The following is a 19,274-nucleotide window of genomic DNA, read 5'->3' as shown; positions in this document are numbered from 1 at the left end:
CAGGACCGCGAGAAACGGCCAGCTCGCTTGCCACACGCCCGTGTGCAGCACTTCCTGGAAAGGTCGCAGCGAATTGCAAGGCGCCACAAAAAACATCCGGACAGCTCCTGGTCAGGGGGCTGAGCCGTTCAGTGGCGGCCTATTCCTCTCCTTTTTTCGGGGTCCCTGAAACCGGAGAGGGCGAGATGCCGATTTGAGGCCTGAACCCTTAGTTGTAAGAAGAACGTTTTGGGGGTTTGACTTCGGCAGGCCACAGCTTCTAAAAGCAGCAGGTAGAGGCTGCTGTCCCAATCGACATTTTCCTGGGCCTTCACCTTTAGGGCCTTGATGTTTGAGGGGCGTCATGCTCTGAAGTACAGCGCCCCGAAATGACTCGTCATCATTACAGGGGGGCGTGTGCGCGCCGATCCAGGGGCCGATGAGTTCTTCAGGATTGAACTGTACTTAGTTCCCAGTGTCTGTGGACTGTTCATTTCGCCTCTTAGAGCAACGGATGCAAACTGCTGCCTAATGTGAAAGGGAGAATATTGAAACTGTGTCATTTACCATGAAAACTTAGTGTTATTGTGTAGAGAAGGCTTTAGGTTTCAAAAATATTTACCACGTGGCTTTTCAACAACGGTTAGAATTTATCCAAATGAAGACATCCAGGCCTGAAAGGGTTAAGTTCGAAAAGAGAAAAAAATAGATGTGAGCTGAGAGTGAAAAAAAAAGAGGATTAAGTTCAAGAAAACATAGCTGGTTAGTAATTAAAATAAAAACTCCACATGCAGGGTTGGTACTAGCATACACAGACTTTATTTCTGAAGTGCATTTCCATTGCAGTATAAACCACTACATTTCAGCAGTATAGGTAGCTGCATTACTCTCATTGACCCAGAATTAAGGTTTTAGGGTTTAGTAACCAACAAATCTGTGAAATAAGGTGGTGGAGGGGGCGGGGGTGGGGTGGGGCGCTGAAGGAGATGTTCTGCAGGATTCCTTTCAGTTCAAAGGTTTTATGCCATTGTATGAAAATTTACAATCGGCTACAAGTTTCCAGAAGTTTGTAAGAAGATTTATATAGATAGTATTCTCTTATAGTACCTGCCACCCTTAACCAGAAGACATCATGTCTTCCTAAAGAAAGCCAGATTACAATAGAATGTTATGCAGAGAGGTGCTCATTAATCTTTCTCTAGGCTATTTCTGCTGTTTTATGGGGAAAGAGGAATACATAAAACACAGGTTTTAAGTATTTTTATTGCTTAATTTTCTCTCTCTCTCTTTTTTTTTTTTCCCCCCGAGACGGGGTTTTGCTCTTGTTGGCCAGGCTGGAGTGCAATGGCGCAATCTTGGCTCATCGCAACCTCCGCCTCCCGGGTTCAAGCAATTCTCCTGCCTCAACCTCCCAAGTAGCTGGGATTACAGGCATGCGTCCCCACACTTGGCTAATTTTGAATTTTCAGTAGAGATGGGGTTTCTCCAAGTTGGTCAAGCTGGTCTCGAACTCCTGGCCTCCGGGGATCCCACCTGCCTTGGCCTCCCAAGCGCTGGGATTACAGGCGTGAGCCACTGTGTCCGGCCCTGTTGCTTAATTCTCTTACCAAAAGCTTTAATTCAATGAAATAGTAAACAACAACAAAACCCCCAAAACAAAAACCCACAACTTTATCATGTCACGACTATGCTCTTTTAAAGTACTTACGTAGATAAGGGTTTTTATCTAGTTACAGTTGCTGCGTATGTAGTATTTGGGATTTTGCACTTACCAATATTTCTGGGATGTCCATGTATCTAGAGAATTCATCTACTCTTCATTTGTAGGTGCTCTCTAATGTGCCCCAGTAGTCAACAATGCCTGGCACAAAGGCTCTTAGTAAATTTTTGTTGAATAAATGTAATATTTTGAGGTTTTTAGACATCTAACACAAAATGCTAACTATCACAAGGCGTATGTTGAGTGACATGTGAGCAGTAAAGACAGTCATACTTTCAGCCAGGAGACATTGCATTTATTTAAGGGCCTGGATTTTGTAGTCTGGCTTGCTACTTAACATCATGCAACCTCGGGGAACTCAGTTAACCTTAGACAAGCTCACTCAGTTTCTCTCACCTTGAGAAGGGAAAAGTAGAACAAATTTTACAGGGTTATGTGGATTAAATAGAATAATTCAATTGAAGTGATACTGGCACACATTAAGTTCTTTATAAATGTTAGATTTTTTTTGCTCAGAGTGAAGGAATATTAATGTAGCTTGATGGGATCAGGAAAAACAGAAAGTAACACTTCAGAGTAGGGAGAAGATGCTGAAGTGGATGTATTGAGGGTATGATTAATAGATTGTTCTCACTAAAAGGGTTTGGTAGAGCAGTAGTCTGAGATAAAGCTGGAAAGAGAAATTCCGGGAAGCAGTTTACAAGTATGCTACATGGATTCTTTGCAATTAGAGCAGAGTGAATGACCACTTGAGGTCAGGAGTTCGAGACCAGCCTGGCCAACATGGTGAAACCCTGTCTCTACTAAAAATACGAAAATTAATCAGGCATGGCAGCGCATGCCTGTACTCCCAGCTACTCGGGAGGCTGAGGCAGAAGAATTGCTTGAACCCAGGAGGTGGGGGTTGCAGTGAGCCGAGATTATGCCACTACACTCCAACCTGGGCGACAAGAGTGAAACTCCGTCTCAAAAAAAAAAAAAGGAAAGCCACAAAATTAATGCAGTAAACTGACCTGGTGTGATGGCTCACGCCTGTCGGCACTTTGGGAGGTCGAGGCAGGTGGATCACCTGAGGTCAGGAGTTTGAGACCAGCCTAGCCAACATGGTGAAACCCTGTCTCTACTAAAAATATAAAAAATTAGCTGGGCGTGGTGGCGCGTGCCTGTAGTCTCAGCTATTCGGGAGGCTGAGACATGAGAACCGCTTGAACCTGGGAGTTAGAGGTTGCAGTGAGCCTAGATCTGCCACTGCTCTTCAGCCTGGGCAAGCCTCCGAGTGTCTTTAAAAAAAAAAAAAAAAAAAAAAAAAAAGCGGTAAACAGTAAAAGAAAAAAAGAAAAAAGTTAAAAAAATTATGGCAGTCTTAACCTTTGTTTTGTTTTGTTTTGTTTTGTTTGAGATGGAGTCTTGCTCTGTTGCCAGGCTGGAGTGCAGTGGCACGATTTTGGCTCACTGCAACCTCCGCCTTCCAGGTTCAAGCGATTCTGCTGCCTCAACCTCCCGAGTAGCTGGGACTACAGGCGTATGCCACCACGCCCAGCTAACTTGTTTTTTAAGTAGAAATGGGGTTTCACCATGTTAGCCAGGATGGTCTCAATCTCTTGACCTCATGATCCGCCCGCCTTGGCCTCCCAAAGTGTTGGGATTATAGGCGTGAGCCACCGTGCCCGGCCCTTAATTTTAAATGTTAAAATTTGATAAAGAAGGTGCGTAGTAGACATATCAAATGATCATTATATTATTTTCTGTATGTTTGAAATATTTCACAGTATTTTAAGACGAACCTAAAATAAAGCATTAAAGAAACCCCATTAAACCAAGGAGCCTATAAAATACATATCCCACTGGGCATCTGTAACGAAAACGTGCTAATACTCAACAAGCTTGCTGATTTTTTTTTTTTAAGCCGTTAAATTTCAGGCATCAGATTTCAGTCTTTTCTTTCCAAGCAGATACTACAAGCAGGCTCTTTCATCTCACACTCTTTTTTTTTTCCTGAGACGGAGTCTCACTTTGTCGCCCAGGCTGGCTTGATCTCAGCTTACTGCAACCTCTACCTCCCAGGTTCAAGCAATTCTTCTGCCTCTGCTTCCTGAGTACTACAGGCATGCTGGGAATACAGGCATGCACCTCTACGGCTGGCTAAGTTCTGTATTTCCAGTACAGATGGGGTTTTACCATGTTGGCCAGGCTGGTTTCGAACTCCTGACCTCAGGTGATCTGCCCAGCTTGGCCTCCCAAAGTGCTGGGATTATAGGCATAAGCCACTGCGCCCAGCCCAAATATGTTATACAGAATTTTCTGATTTATAAATGTGGGTAACTGATTGTAAAAAATTGTAAAAAACACTGTGACCTCTACAGAATCTGGACCCATAAATCTATTTCTACATCTGGAAGGAAACTTTAGAGTCTTCCAAGTTCAGTGCCTTCATTTGACAGATGGGGAAAGTGAATCCCAAAATGGTTTGCCTTTTTTGTCTTTTATGCAAGAAAGCCTTCCCTACCTTTGATCCATAAGGCTGTTCATCTCTGTATTATTCTATTAATTGTATGGTTTTGCTTTTTCACATTTAGGTTTATTGACAGTGTTTATTTTTCTGCTCAGTTTATCTTCATTTTTATTTATTTTGATTTGGAATCTCGCACTGTCGCCCGGGCTGGAGTGCAATGGCACGATCTCCGCTCACTCTGCCTCTTGGGTTCAAGCGATTCTCCTGCTTCAGCTCCTAAGTAGCTGGGATTACAGGCGCCCGCCACCACGCCTGGCTAATTTTTTTGTATTTTTAGTGGAGATGGGGTTTCGGTACGTTGGCCAGGCTGGTCTTGAACTCCTGACCTCATGATCCACCTGCCTTGGCCTCCCAAAGTGTTGGGATTACAGGCATGAGCCACTGCACCCGCCCTAGTTTATCTTTAATATGATCATTTAGTGTTCCATGTTCTTTTTCTACCATTGTGTCTGTCATAAAATTATCCTCTATAAATTCATAAGGACAGGACATGCTTTTGTTACGCTATGATTTTGGGTCAGAATATTGTAGAAAATGAAATTTTTGAATTCATTTTAGTGTAAATATTTTACAGATTTCTGTTTTTCTACACTATTTTGTCTCATTTGCCTTTAAAGATGAGTAGTACATGTATTTGACTATCCTTGAAAAATATTTTGTACACTTTTTAAAGCAGTCATGTTAGAATCTAGTTAGGCATTTGCGTATCTCTATCTAGTTTGTTTCAGAGCTGCTAAGTAAACCAGCTAGAATAATAGTGTGCAGATTGAAATAGCTCAAACATTCTGCATCAAAATTGTCAGAATTTTAAGTTATTTTAATAAGCATTTAACCAGTATCATGCTGTGTAAATAAGACCAAGCTGTGGCTTGGAGAGTAAACATTAGAACTTCTTTTTTTTTTTTTAGATGGGTTCTCACTTTGTTACCCAGGCTGAAGTGCAGTAGCGCAGTCTCAGCTCACTGCAACCTCTGCCTCCCGGGTTCAAGCAATTCTCTGCCTCAGCCTCCTGAGTAGCTGGCGTTACAGGTGCCCACCACCACACCCGGCTAATTTTTTTTTTTTTGTATTTTTAGTAGAGATGGGGTTTCACCATCTTGGCCAGGCTGCTCTTGAACTCCTGACCTTGTGATCCACCTGCCTCGGCCTCCCAAAGTGCTGAGATTACAGATGTAAGCCACCACACCTGGCCTTTTTAATTTTTTTAAGATGGAGTCTCTGTGTTGCCCAAGCTGGAGTGCAGATTTGCAATCTCAGCGCACTGCAACTTCCGCCTGCTGGGTTCAAGCGATTCTCCTGCCTCAGCCTCCCTGGTAGCTGGGATTACAGGTATGTACCACCATGCCTAGCTAATTTTTGTATTTTTAGTAGAGATGGGTTTTGCCATGTTGGCCAGGCTGGTCTTGAACTCGTTACCTCAGGTGATCCGCCCACCTCAGCCTCCCAAAGTGTTGGGATTACAGGCATGAACCATCGCGCCTGGCCTAACATTAGAGTCTTTCACAAATCTGAAGTCAGTAAATGCCTTTTTTTTTTTTTTTTTTTTTGAGATGGAGTCTTGCTCTGTCACCCAGGCTGGAGTGCAGTGGTGCCATCTCAGCTCACTGCAACCTCCATCTCCTGGGTTCAAGCTATTCCCCTGCCTCAGCCTCCCTAGTAGCTGGGATTACAGGTGTGTGCCACCACACCTGGCTATTTTTTTGTATTTTTAGTAGAGACGGGGTTTCACAGTGTTAGCCAGGATGGTCTTGATCTCCTGACCTCGTTGTCCGCCCGCCTCGGCCTCCCAGAGTGCTGGGATTACAGGTATGAGCCACTGCACCCGGCCAGTAAATGCCTTTTTTTTTTTTTTTTGAGATGGAGTCTTGCTGTGTCACCCAGGTTGGAGTGCAGTGGCATGATCTCGGCTTGCTGCAAACACCGCTTCACGGGTTCACGCCATGCTTCTGCCTCAGCCTCCCAAGTAGCTGGTACTGCAGGCGCCTGCCACCACGCCCGGCTAATTTTTTGTATTTTTAGTGGAGATGGGGTTTCACTGTGTTAACCAGGGTGGTCTCGATCTCCTGACCTCGTGATCCGCCCACCTCAGCCTCCCAAAGTGCTGGGATTACAGACGTGAGCTGCCACGCCTGGCCAATGCCATTTTTTTAAGCCTTGAATTACTCGTTTACTTTTGAAGTAGGTTTGGTGAAATAAATCTTGAAATAATACTCTGTAGGTCTGAAAGCTTCCAGGAAGAAAGGAAACAAACCTGTAGCTATAGCTGTCCTTAGATTTAGGATACTTTAATTGACGTGATAAATGTGTGAAATTGCTACAGCCTCTGATACGTAGTGGACACTCTGAGATTTTGACTCCAAAAGTAGAGGCCTATTACTCATTCCTCCAAACATAAAGTACTGTATTGTGCTGAGGCCTCCAGTATTCAAACATCTTGCACTCAAGCATTGTAAACAGTTTATTGACCAATTTCCATGTCTCAGCCTCTGTTCTTAGCATCTTGCATTCTTGTTCCAACTATTGTTTTGCAACGGAAGAACTGTAGTGCTTATAATTTGCTTAGTCATAGAACTAGTTGGTGTTAGAGCCAGGTTTTGAACCCAGGCAGTGTGGCTCCAGAATCTGTACTCTTTTTTTTTTTTGAGACGGAGTCTTTCTGTGTCTCCCGGGCTGGAGTGCAGTGGCCGGATCTCAGCTCACTGCAAGCTCCGCCTTCCGGGTTTACGCCATTCTCCTGCCTCAGCCTCCCGAGTAGCTGGGACTACAGGTGCCCGCCACCTCGCCTGGCTAGTTTTTGTTTTTGTATTTTTTAGTAGGGACGGGGTTTCACCGCGTTAGCCAGGATGGTCTCGATCTCCTGACCTCGTGATCCGCCTGTCTCGGCCTCCCAAAGTGCTGGGATTACAGGCTTGAGCCACCGTGCCCGGCCGAGAATCTGTACTCTTAACCACAGTATAATTCTGTGACTTCAAATTTTCTAACTTCTCTTTCCTGTTTACTTCTTCGTAAAATGAGAATAATAGTACCTAACATATAGGGTTGTTTTGAAAAGTCAATGAGTTAAAATACGTACTGTACTGCTTAGAATCATACATGAAAAATAGTAAGTACTCAATAAATGTTGGCTGTTATCATGTTAGCGTTATTAAGGCATTGAACTCATGCATATCTCTGAATTTTAACCAAATAGGTGGACTAAACCTTGAGTGCGAATTTATTTATTAAAAGGTAGAAATACTGTGGTCTGGTTATTTATGCCTTTCCGATTTTATCTTTTTAAATTATTTTGTAAGAGGAAAAAAAAAAAAGCTGAACCAAAGTTGAATGGTGAGCAGGAGTTCATTGGTAAGAGAATGAGTTCTTTTTTGAAATAAAGCAGTTTTTTGCCTGCCCTTTTTTTTTTCTTTTTGAGACAGAGTCTTTGTCTGTTGTCCAGGCTGGAGTGTGCAGTGATGCGATTTTGGCTCACACAACCTCTGCCTTCCCGGCTCAAGCAATCTTCCTACCTCAGCCTCCCGAGTAGCTGGGTCTACAGGCACCCATCACTATGCCTGTCTAATTTTTGCATGTTTTTATAGAGATGGGGGTTTTGCCATGTTGCCTAGGCTGGTCTCGAACTCATAAGCTCAAGAGATCCGCCTGGCTTGGCCTCCCAGAGTGGTGGGATGATAGGTGTGAGCCACTGTACCTTGCCCTATTTTTTTTTTTTTTTTTTTAAGGAGTATTCAGGAATCATTACTAAAGGTGCAAAATTATATATGGTCTGAATGTAAAAATTGTGCAACTTGTTTATACCTGTATGCTTTTGAAGACCTCAGTTAATTATGGCAATGTTTTGAAGAAATAGCTCAATATTTTAAAATGTTTTCCTTACATGCTCTCTTGTTCCTTTGTGTCAATAACCATGTTATTGTTGAAGGTCTGGTATTCAAAACATTCGGTTAGAAGCAACCTTAATGTGTTGATGTAGAACAAATATATAGCAGTCTATGTGATATGGCAGGATAGTAGCAATAGAATGTTGATGAGAACATAGCAAAATTCCAGTCTTTTTTGTATGTTTTTTAAAACTTTAGGAACAGATGAAATAAATTTGTAGTTTCTAGTTACAATTTCAGACTACAGATAGGAGCATGTAGCTGCTTGAAGAAGAAAAACAAATTGTCAAGGCAACAGGTACTGCATTTCTCACTGGACAAGATCTCTTCTCAACTTTGTTATTTTTTCCTTCAGAGAACAAGGAAGCTTTTGTTCCAAGGCCTGATGTTGAAATGTTAGCAAAATATTATGTTAATCAAGCCAAGATCTTATGTATTTGTGAATCAAGAGTAAGATTTCACGAATATTCATTTAGAGCAAGGACTTGTGCAGTTATTCTTGCATTTTCAGGCTTACACAAAAATAGGCTTCTGAAAACCAAAGGACTCCATGTATAGGGGTTTAGTGGTTCATTTATTTGTCTGTTAAGTCTACCCTGCGAGATGCTGGGGATAGAGCAGCAAATAAAACATTCCTCTGCCTTATGGAGCTTATATTTTGGAGAGATTGACAGAATGCAAACTGTCAAATGTAAGTATTACGTGCAAAAAACAAGTAAAGTAGGGTAAGAGGAGAGTGAGTGATGTGTGTGGGTAAGTGCGATATTATTAGTTGGAGTTTGTTATCCGTCGGCATCACTTTGGTGTGTGAACTATGAGTGTTGGCCTTTGACAGGAATGTGTAGTGCAATTTGGGACAAATGACATAAAGAACTCTGAATGAAAATAATGAAATGAAAAGCAAACAAAAAAACTTGTTTATAGGCTAGGCTCAGTGACTCATGCCTGTAATTTCAGCACTTTGGGAGGCAGGTGGATCATTTGAGGTCAGGAGTTTGAGACCAGCCTGACCAACACGGTGAAATCCCATCTGTCCTAAAAATACAAAATTAGCTGGGTGTGGTGGTGCATGCCTGTAATCCCAGCGACTTGGGAGGCTGAGGCAGGAGAATCGCTTGAATCCGGGAGGCGGAGGTTGCAGTGAGCCAAGATTGCATCATTGCACTCCACCTGGGCAACAAGAGTGAAACTCCTGTCTCAAAGAAACTTAAAAAAAAAAAAACAAAAAAAAACTTATCATGAACTGTTTAAAAGATGATGAGAGGTAGTGAAACATTTAACATAATTTAAATGCAACAGTTTTAAGGAGTCTTCTGGAAAAATAGGCATTTTTTCATCTTAAACTATTTTATTTTGTAATTTTTATAGATTTAGGGGATACAGTTTTGGATATATAGCTTAGCGGTGGTATGGCTTTTTAGTGTAACCATCACCTGAGTAGTGTACATTGTACTCATTAGGTAATTTCTCATCCCTCACCCACCTCCCACCCCCACTTAAAGTATTTTATATACGTGTGTGTATATATACATATATGTATCTCCTTTCATGTGTTTTGTGATGATAAGGATTAAAGTTTACAAAATACTTTAAAAAGCTATAGCTTATTTCACAGTGCTGTTCTTTGAGTTATAGGTGACACTGTTAACTACAAATATGAGGATTTAGTTTTTCAGCAGTACTGGTAGATAAAGTAAACTTGCATCTGACTTTCTGTGTTTTTAAGGGGATGTATTTGTCAGTAAGTTGGTTTGTGGCTGTGTTACAGAGAGGACCCTTAATCACAATATAACAATAAAACCAAGTGGCTAACTACTATAATTTATTGATTTTACTCGCTCATCTGCCAAGGATTGGGGTTATCAAAGACTGAATAAAATGTGGCTGTTCAGTACAATATGAGGCATACAAGTGGAGGATATAGCTTTAACTTTTCTTTTTCCAGAAACTGCTTTAATGTAAGTAATATGCAATGAAAGTTTTTGTATTTAGAGACCAAAATAAGTTTCAGGCTGGTGAGAAAATTTGAAGAAATTATTTAAAATTATCCTTTCCATTTAAGTTTTAGGGCAGTGTTCTTAGAATGAGAGTGAATGGGTTGATTATAAAACTTACAAATGCCAAGTTTTGTATTTTTTTTTTTTTGAGATGGAGTTTTGCTCTGTCATCCAGGCTGGAGTACAGTGGCGTGATCTTGGCTCACTGCAAGCTCTGCCTCCCAGGTTCAAGTGATTCTCCTGCCTCAACCTCCCAAGTTGCTGGGATTAAGAGTGCCTGCCAGCATGTTTGGCTAATTTTTGTATTTTTAGTAGAGATAGGGTTTCATCTTGTTGGCCAGCTGGTCTCGAACTCCTGACCTCAGGTGATCCACCTACCTCGGCCTCCCAAAGTGTTGGGATTACAGGTGTGAACCACCCAAGTTTTGTATTTTAAATACAAAATTAAAATTTCAGTGAAGTAGAAACTAGTGATTATTCATACTGCTGTTATTACCCTATTATCTACGTTGACATACTTTTTCCATTGAAAAATGAGTATTTGATTCAAACTGCCATGTGTTAAACACTTCGCCTGATAGACCTGCTCTACATATTGTTAAAGTGCTTCTTACTTTATTCCAAATGAATTACTCACCTAACTTGAAATAGACGTGTAAAATGACTTTTTTTTTTTTTTTTTTTTTTTTGAGACGGAGTCTCACTCTGTCAGCCCAGGCTCAATGCAGTGGCTGGATCTCAGCTCACTGCAAGCTCCGCCTCCCGGGTTTACGCCATTCTCCTGCCTTAGCCTCCCGGGTAGCTGGGACTACAGGCGCCGGCCACCTCGCCCAGCTAGTTTTTTGTATTTTTTAGTAGAGACGGGGTTTCACCATGTTAGCCAGGATGGTCTCGATCTCCTGACCTTGTGATCCGCCCGTCTCGGCCTCCCAAAGTGCTGGGATTACAGGCTTGAGCCACTGTGCCCGGCCATGTAAAATGACTTTTTAAAGAGTGTTTGCCAATGTATAACTCTAGCAGTATGGCATTTTGTCTTAATGCAGAATTGTCATGAAAAGAAGTGCTGATTGCTTTTTTTTTTTTTTTTTTTTTTTTGAGATGGAGTGTTGCTCTGTTGCCCAGGCTGGAGTGCAGTGGCACAATCTCAGCTCACTGCAACCTCCGCCTCCCAGGTTCAAGCAATTCTCCTGCCTCAGCCTCCCGAGTAGCTGGGACTACAGAGATATGCCAGCATGCCTGGCTAATTTTTTTCCATTTTTACTAGAGTCAGAGTTTCATCATGTTGGCCAGGCTTGTCTCGAACTCCTGACCTCAAATGATCCACCCACCTTGGCCTCCCAAAGTGCTAGGATTTCCGGCTTGAGCCACCACGCCCGGCCTTGACTGCTATTTATATACTTTTATCAATTTGGGCATGGCATGAAGAATGTTACTGTACTACATCATAATTCTTGAAATTTTCTTAACATTATGTTAAGTAATGAGAAGGTAATTATGGGAGGGACAAAATTTCCTTTCATTGTAGTTTAAAGATAGTGGTCTTACTACATGCGGCTGTCAGCATTTTATTGGCATACCATTTTGAGGGAAAGAATATTCAGTGCACATTGCTAACCAGGCTTACCCTACAGTTTCAGTTGCTCTTTGCTTCCTGTTTTCAGCAGTTGCCTAAAGCTGTTGGAGCAGCTGTTTTCCTTTCTTTGGGGGAGGGTGATGGTAGTGGTGAAGGGGACTGTGCATGTTTTGCCTGTGAAAAAAATTTTTTTCTTTTCGAGACAGAGTCTTGCTCTGCTGTCCAGGCTGGAGTACAGTGATGTGATCTCCTGACATCAGGTGATCCACTCACCTCGGTCTCCCAGAGTTCTGGGATTACAAGTGTGAGCCACTGCCACTGGCTGAAAAACAGTCTTATTGTGGCATAATTGGTATACAATAAGTTGCACATAGAGTATATAATAAGTTTTGACATATATATATGTACCCATGAAACCATCACCATAATGAAGATATTGAACGTATCACCGCTTCTCCCCAAAAGTTTTCCTGGGCTCCTTTGTAATACCTCCTCCTCTCCCTACTTGACCTCCCTACCCCAGGGAGCCACTGATCTGCGTTCTGTCAGATTAGTGTGCATTTTCTAGGATTTTATATATATGGAATCATACACTATGTACTCTTTGTCTTTCACTCAGTGTAATTATTATGAATTTTTTTAATGTTTTGCATGTAAATACTTTATTCCTTTGTACTGCGTAGTAGTATTACATTGTACAGATGTACCATAAGTATTTTTATCCATTCACTTGTTGATAACGTTTGGGTTGTTTGTAGTTTCTGGACATCACAAAGCTGTTGTGAACATTTGTGTATAAGTTTAAAAAAAATTTTTTTTTTTAAAGATAGGATCTCTGTCGCCCAGGCTGGAGTGCAATGGCACGAGACGATCTTGGCTCACTGTAGCCTCAACCTCTTGGGCTCATGTGATCCTCCCAAGTAGCTGGGACCATAAGCATGTGCCACCATGCCCAGCTAATTTTTCAATTTTTGTGAAGACTGCATTTTGCCATGTTGCCCAGGCTGCTCTTGAACTCCTGGGTTCAAGCAATCCGCCCATCTTGGCCTTTCAAAGTATTGGGATTACAGGCATGAGCCACTGTGCCCAAGCCTGTGTTCAAGTCTTTATATGGATATATGCTTTAATTTCTCTTGGACAGTTACTTACAATTAAAAAGCCTGGGACATATGATAGGTATATGTGTAAGTTTTAAATAAATGGCAGACTTTTCCAGAGTGCTTGTGCCATTTTTATTTTCTTTCCAGCAGTGTAGTAGAATTCAAGTTGCTCTACATTCTCAACATTTGATGTTGTCTGTCTCTTTAATTTTAAATATTCAAATAGGCATATTTTGGTATCTTACTGTGTTTTTAATTTGTATCTCCCTAGTGACAAATGATGTTAAACATCACTTCATGTGCCTATTTGCCATTTATATATATTCTTTGATGAAATGTCTATGCATAATTTTTGCCTGTATTTTAATTGGATTATTTATCTTATTATTGCATTTTGAGAGCCCTTCATATATTCTGGATACAAGTTCTTTTGTCAGATGTGTGTTTGCAAATATTTTGTCCCAAACCATAGCTTGTCTTTTTCCTCCTAATACAAGAGAGAGAGAAAACATCTAATGGAAAGATAATATATAAATGCAATTTTGTTTTAGTTTTTTAAGTTCTCAGCCATGCAGAGGGACTTAGAACAAATTAAGTATACAAACAAGGTTGCAGAGACAATATTTTAACCTCCTAAGAGAATAAAATATTCTGAATCTTTTGCATATGCACATAAACCATAATATGCAGAACAGATTAATATGATGTATATATGCCAACCCTGTGGTAGGTTGGTGTATTGTTTGTTTTATTTTTTTGTTTAGAAATTGGGTCTCACTGTCACCCAGGCTGAAGTGCAGTGGTATGATTGTAGCTCGCTGCAACGTCGAACTCCTGGGCTCAAGCGATCCTCCTGCCTCAGCTTCCTAAGTAGCTGAGAGTATAGGTGCAAACCACTGTGTTACTAAATACAAAAAATTAGCCGGGCGTGGTGGCATGCACCTGTAATCCCAGCTATTTGGGTGCAGTTGTTGTTTGTGTATGTGCAGTTGTTGTACATACAACTTGCTTTATTTTGTATATCACTCCCTTACTTTACGCAGGTCTCTGAACAAATATTATCTCCTCAAAGAGGCCTTCCATGGTTTTCCTACGTACAGTATTGTTACAGGAAAGGGGTCCTGATCCAGACCCCAAGAGAGGGTTCTTGGATCTGATGTAATGAAGAATTTAGGGCGAGTCCGTAAAGTGAAAGCAAGTTTATTAAGGAAGTAGAGAAGGCTGAGCACAGTCGCTCACACCTGTAATCCCAGCACTTTGGGAGGCTAAGGGCAGATCATTAGGTCAGGAGTTCGACACCAGCCTGACCAACATGGTGAAACCCCGTCTCTACTAAAAATACAAAAATTAGCTGGGCAAGGTGGCGCGTGCCTGTAATCCCAGCTACTCAGAAGGCTGAGGCAGGAGAATCACTTGAAACTGGGAGGTGGAGGTTGCACTGAGCCAAGATTGCGTGACTGCACTCCAGCCTGGCCTACAGAGCGAGACTCCATCTCGAAAAAGAAAAAAGATAATGTAGAGGAATAAAAGAATGACCACTCTGTAGGCAAAGCAACCCCAAGGGCTGCTGCTTGTCCTTTTTTTTTTTTTTTTTGAGACAGTCTTGCTTTCGTTGCCCAGGCTGCAGCGTAGTGGCGTGATCTCGGCTCATTGCAACCTCCACCTCCCGGTTTAAAGCGATTCTCCTGCCTTAGCCACCCAAGTAGCTGGGATTACAGGTGTGGGCCACCGTGTCCAGCTAATTTTTTGTATTTAGTAGAGACGGGATTTCACCATGTTGGTCAGACTGGTCTCGAACTCCTGACCTCAGGTGATCACCCGCTTTGGCCTCCCAAAGTGCTGGGATTACAGGCGTGAGCCACTGCGCCAGTCGCTGCTTGTCCATTTTTATGCTTATTTCTTGATTATATACTAAACCAGGGTGGATTATTCATGCCTCCCCTTTTTAGAACATGTAGGGTAACTTCCTGACGTAACCATGGCCTTTGTAAACTGTCGTGGTGCTGGTGGGAGTGTAGTAGTGAGGACAGCAGAGGTCACTCTCATTGCCATCTTGCTTTTGGTTGGTTTTGGCTGGCTTGTTTATTGTAAGATATTTTATCGACAAGGTCTTTATGATCTGTATCTTGTGCTGATCTCCTGTCTCATCTTGTGACTTAGAATGCTTAATCATCTGGGAATGTAGCCCATTAGGTCTCAGCTTCATTTTACCCAGCCCCTACTCAAGATAGTTGCCCTGGTTCAGATGCCCCTGAGAGTATGACCATTGTCATTCTTTATTTTCTTGCCTTATTTATCTTTTTTTTTTTTTTGAGACAGAGTCTTGCTCTGTCCCCTAGGCTGAAGTGCAGTGGCACGATCTCAACTCACTGCAACCTCTATCTCCTGGGTTCAAGTGATTCTCTTGCCTCAGCCTTCTGAGTAGCTGGGGATTATGGGTGCGTGCCACCACACCCAGCTAATTTTTGTGTTTTTAGTGGAGACGGGGTTTCACCATGATGGCCAAGATGGTCTTGATCTCTTGACCTCGTGATCTGCCCGCCTCGGACTCCCAAAGTGCTGGGATTATAGGCATGAGCCACTGTGCCTGGCTTTTTTTTTTTTTTTTGAGACAGGTCTTCCTCTGTCACTGAGGCTGGAGTGCAGTGGCATAATCGGCTCACTGCAAGCTCTGCCTCAACCTCCGCCTCACTGCAACCTCTGCTGGGCTCAAGCGATACTCCTGCCTCAGCCTCCCAAGTAGCTGGGACTACAGGTACGGACCACCATGCCCAACTAATTTTTCGCCATGTTGCCCAGACTTCAAATTCTTGAGCTCAAGTGATCCGCCCACTTTGGCCTCCCAAAGTGATGGGATTATAGGCATGAACCACTGTGCCTGGTCTGTGTACAAGTTTTATAGTTTTAGATTTTACATTTAGGTCTATGATCCGTCTTAAATTTTGTGTGTGTTGAGAGGTGTGGATTAAGTTCATTTTTCCACAAAAGGAGAGCCAGTTGTTCCTGCACAATGGATTATTCAGTCATTAGAAGGAATGAAATGTGATATGTGATACTACATGGATGAGCTTTGAAAATATTATGCTAACTGAAAGAAGGCAGACACAAAAGGTCACATGTTGTATGATTCCATTTATATGAAATATCCAGAATAGTTAAATCCAGAGACAGAGTCTAGATTGGTTGTTGCCAGGGGCTAGGTGGAGGGCATAGTGGGGAGAAAGTGCGTAATGGATAAGGGGTTTTACTTTAGAGTCATGGAAGTATTTTGACACTAAAAGGAGTTGGTGGTTGCACTAAATGCCACCAACTTGTTCACTTTAAAGTGGTCAGTTTTTGGCCGGGCGCGGTGGCTCAAGCCTGTAATCCCAGCACTTTGGGAGGCCGAGACGGGCGGATCACGAGGTCAGGAGATCGAGACCATCCTGGCTAACACGGTGAAACCCCGTCTCTACTAAAAAATACAAAAAACTAGCCGGGCGAGGTGGCAGGCGCCTGTAGTCCCAACTACTCGGGAGGCTGAGGCAGGAGAATGGCGTGAACCCGGGAGGCGGAGCTTGCAGTGAGCTGAGATCCGGCCACTGCACTCCAGCCTGGGTGACAGAGCGAGACTCCGTCTCAAAAAAAAAAAAATAAAATAAAGTGGTCAATTTTATGTGAATTTCCCCTGAATAAATTATTTTTTTTTAAAGCCACAGGGGTGATTTATATTAAAAAGACTTACCCTGGACAACATAATGAGACCCTGTATGTACACAAATTTAAAAAAAACATTAGCTGGGTGTTGTGGTAAGTACCTGTAGTTCTAGCTGTTCTGGAGTCTGAGGTGGAAGGATCACTTGAGCCCAGGAGTTCAGGGTTACAGTGAGCTATGATCATGTCACTGCACTCCAGCCTGGGCAACAGTGAGACCCTGTCTCAGAAGAAGGGAGAGAGGAAGGGAGGTATATATTGACTTCATGTCATAAATGATGTTAGCATTTTCAAGATGGGAACTATCTTAGGCTCCAGATGTTTTCACAAATAATGCTATTTTTATAAAATGTTAATAGACTTCTTAACTCTAAGAGGATATTTTTCATCCTTATTTGAAACTACTTAACTGATGAAAACTTCAAAAACAGAAGTGAAACCTAAGAATAGCCTGGTGTTAAAGTAGTTAAAGACACTTAAGCTGCACACCTCATTTTAGATGTTTATCCTAGTTAGATGAAATGTTTTAGTTTATTCCTTCTTTTTGCTCATAGTCTTTATTGCCAGCTGAAAATAATTTATTACAGAAAAATGTAAAAGCATGCAATAAATAGAAATCAAATATTTATTGCTTGTATTTGTGCCACCATTGACTGAACTTAGTATGTTATCGAAATATCTTTTAAAGGGGTGACATTTTTTCCTTTTCCAAATGTTACAGTAAAACCAGGTGGAAGAGAATGGTTTTAGCAGCTTAGAAAAAAAAAAGTAAAAATCTGAGGTTTGGCATTTTAAGTTATTTATAACAATGGGAGAAGAAAAGACAAATTGTTTCACATTACAGACCTACCCCCAACTCCAAAGCCTAATACTTTCTTACCAAGTCAAAAAAAGAGACACATTTGATATACAAGCTGGAGATTTCCACATGATTAAGACATTTATGAAAACCTAGATGGAGGCTGGGGAGTGGCTCTCACGCCTGTAATCACAGCACTTTGGGAGGTTGAGGTGAGTAGATTGCTTGAGCCCAGGAGTTCGAGACCGGCCTGGCAACATCTTTTGTAGAGACCCCCCCCCTCCTTTTCCCCATCTCTGCCTGTGGTCCCAGCTACTAGGGAAGCTGAGGTGGGAAGATGGCTTGAGCCTGGGATGCAGTGAGCAGAGATCACGCCACTGCGACCCTGTTTCAAAAACAAACCAAAAACCTAGATGGGGCAGTGTCCTTTTCAGCCCAGGTGCCACCAGACACAGCACAAGAGACTACTAAAACGCAATGGCAGGAGGCTGGGCATGCAATGTTTGGGAGTATAAGCACCACACTTCTGGCTCAGGATTTGGGAAGTAGGGTAAACAAAACCTACTTGGAAAATAATCAAGGAAGAAAACCAACAATTGTCTTCTGCAGAGGTGGGGACAGGGAAGGAGGTAGGGCCAGGGCCAGGAGCATTTTACATCACTGACCTAACTCAGGAAGCTATCAGGGCCCGTCTTCAACTGACCTTAAGAGGAAAACCAGATGGCTGATGGGAGAATCCATGGGAGTGAGAGGGGGAAAGGGAATGTGGCTGGCAGGAGGCAAATAACCCCTTCCTTCCTGGGCACAGGAAGGCAGTCAGGGCACCAGGTCCAGGCAATGACCTCACAAGGACAGCACAGTTTTTGCAGCTTAGAGATCACCCACCTGCCCCTACCTAGCTACTCATTCTACTCAGCACTACCTGGTATAGGGCCACTCTCTGCCCCAAGGGAGTGGATGTCTCTGTAGCCTGGGGCTTCTTCTGAGGCAGCATTACCCTCTGCCCCCTTGGCTTGGGGCTCCTGGCTCTCAGGGGTAGCAACAGCCTTCCGTTGCTGGGCATTGCTCTTGTTGCTGCAGGCACCTTGCTCCTGCATTTCCTCTGGCTGAGAGGCAGAAGAACCGCCCCCGTCTTCCTTCCAATTTTTGTGGAAGAGCAGGCTGCTGAATTTGAAAGATTTCTTAAGAGAGAACTTACTAGGGGAAACTTCCCCCTTGGCCTCAGCACCCTGGATAGGGGATGCTGGCTCAATGGCCTCGCCAGTGGCCCCAGCTGTCTCATGTGTTCTGTTCACAGAGGGCAACACTCCTTCACCCTTGGGAGATAAGTCTTCATTGCTTTTCACGTGGCCGTTGTCTTGTCTGTTGGTCTTTGCGGGGGAAGTGCCTGCTGCAACCCTGGTGGTCACATCTTCCGAGGAGCCTTGGAGCTCTGGCTGCCCGTGATGGTGGGGGTCTGCTGGGGGGTAGCCAGTATCCAACCCAGGCTCACACCTTGGGGTAGTACAGTGGGATTGGCTGGGCAGGCAGAGGGATGGGGCTGGCGTCTCACAGGGATGGGGAAACAAGCTGTACCCTCACTCCAACCTGCTTGCTGTGCCTGCTACTGTTCTACTCCACATCAGAATCTGTTGATCAGAATTTAAAATTTGCCTACTACACATATTTTAAAAACATACATCAACTTAAAATTATGTATCTTCACAAACTGTGCTGTGCTGTGGTTTTAGTGCCTTTTCTAGATTCTAGGATTAGAGTTAGTAATTACTGGCAGCCATGCTTAATTATTTGGAAGTATAAATTATCTTTCTGGATTGAAATTACCATATGAAATTATTTTTCCAACTTTAGATTGTTGAGAAGTGTCAGTATAATTTTCAGCATATTTACTGTATTCAGTGTGTTTTAATAGGTAATTATATTAGGCAGTTTGCAAGCTGGAGTTTTTCTGATTTTTAGAAAAATCAGATGTCAGTATACAAATGCCAATATTGAGTTACTAAATTAATGATTTTCTTTTCTA

The 19,274-nt window shown here is 42.6% G+C and overlaps 1 protein-coding gene and 1 pseudogene across 4 annotated transcripts in view; one reads left to right on the top strand and one right to left on the bottom strand.

Moving 5' to 3' along the window:
- Positions 1-19,274, top strand: part of NT5C2 (5'-nucleotidase, cytosolic II) — a 195,152-nt gene that overhangs the window by 89,311 nt on the left and 86,567 nt on the right. The window lies entirely within an intron of this gene.
- LOC107130808 (MARCKS-related protein pseudogene) lies at positions 112-19,029 on the bottom strand (annotated as a pseudogene).

Source organism: Macaca fascicularis, chromosome 9, assembly GCF_037993035.2.
Source record: "Macaca fascicularis isolate 582-1 chromosome 9, T2T-MFA8v1.1".
In the NCBI taxonomy this organism is placed as follows: Eukaryota; Metazoa; Chordata; class Mammalia; order Primates; family Cercopithecidae; genus Macaca; species Macaca fascicularis.
This window is presented reverse-complemented; position numbering and strand designations above follow the sequence as displayed.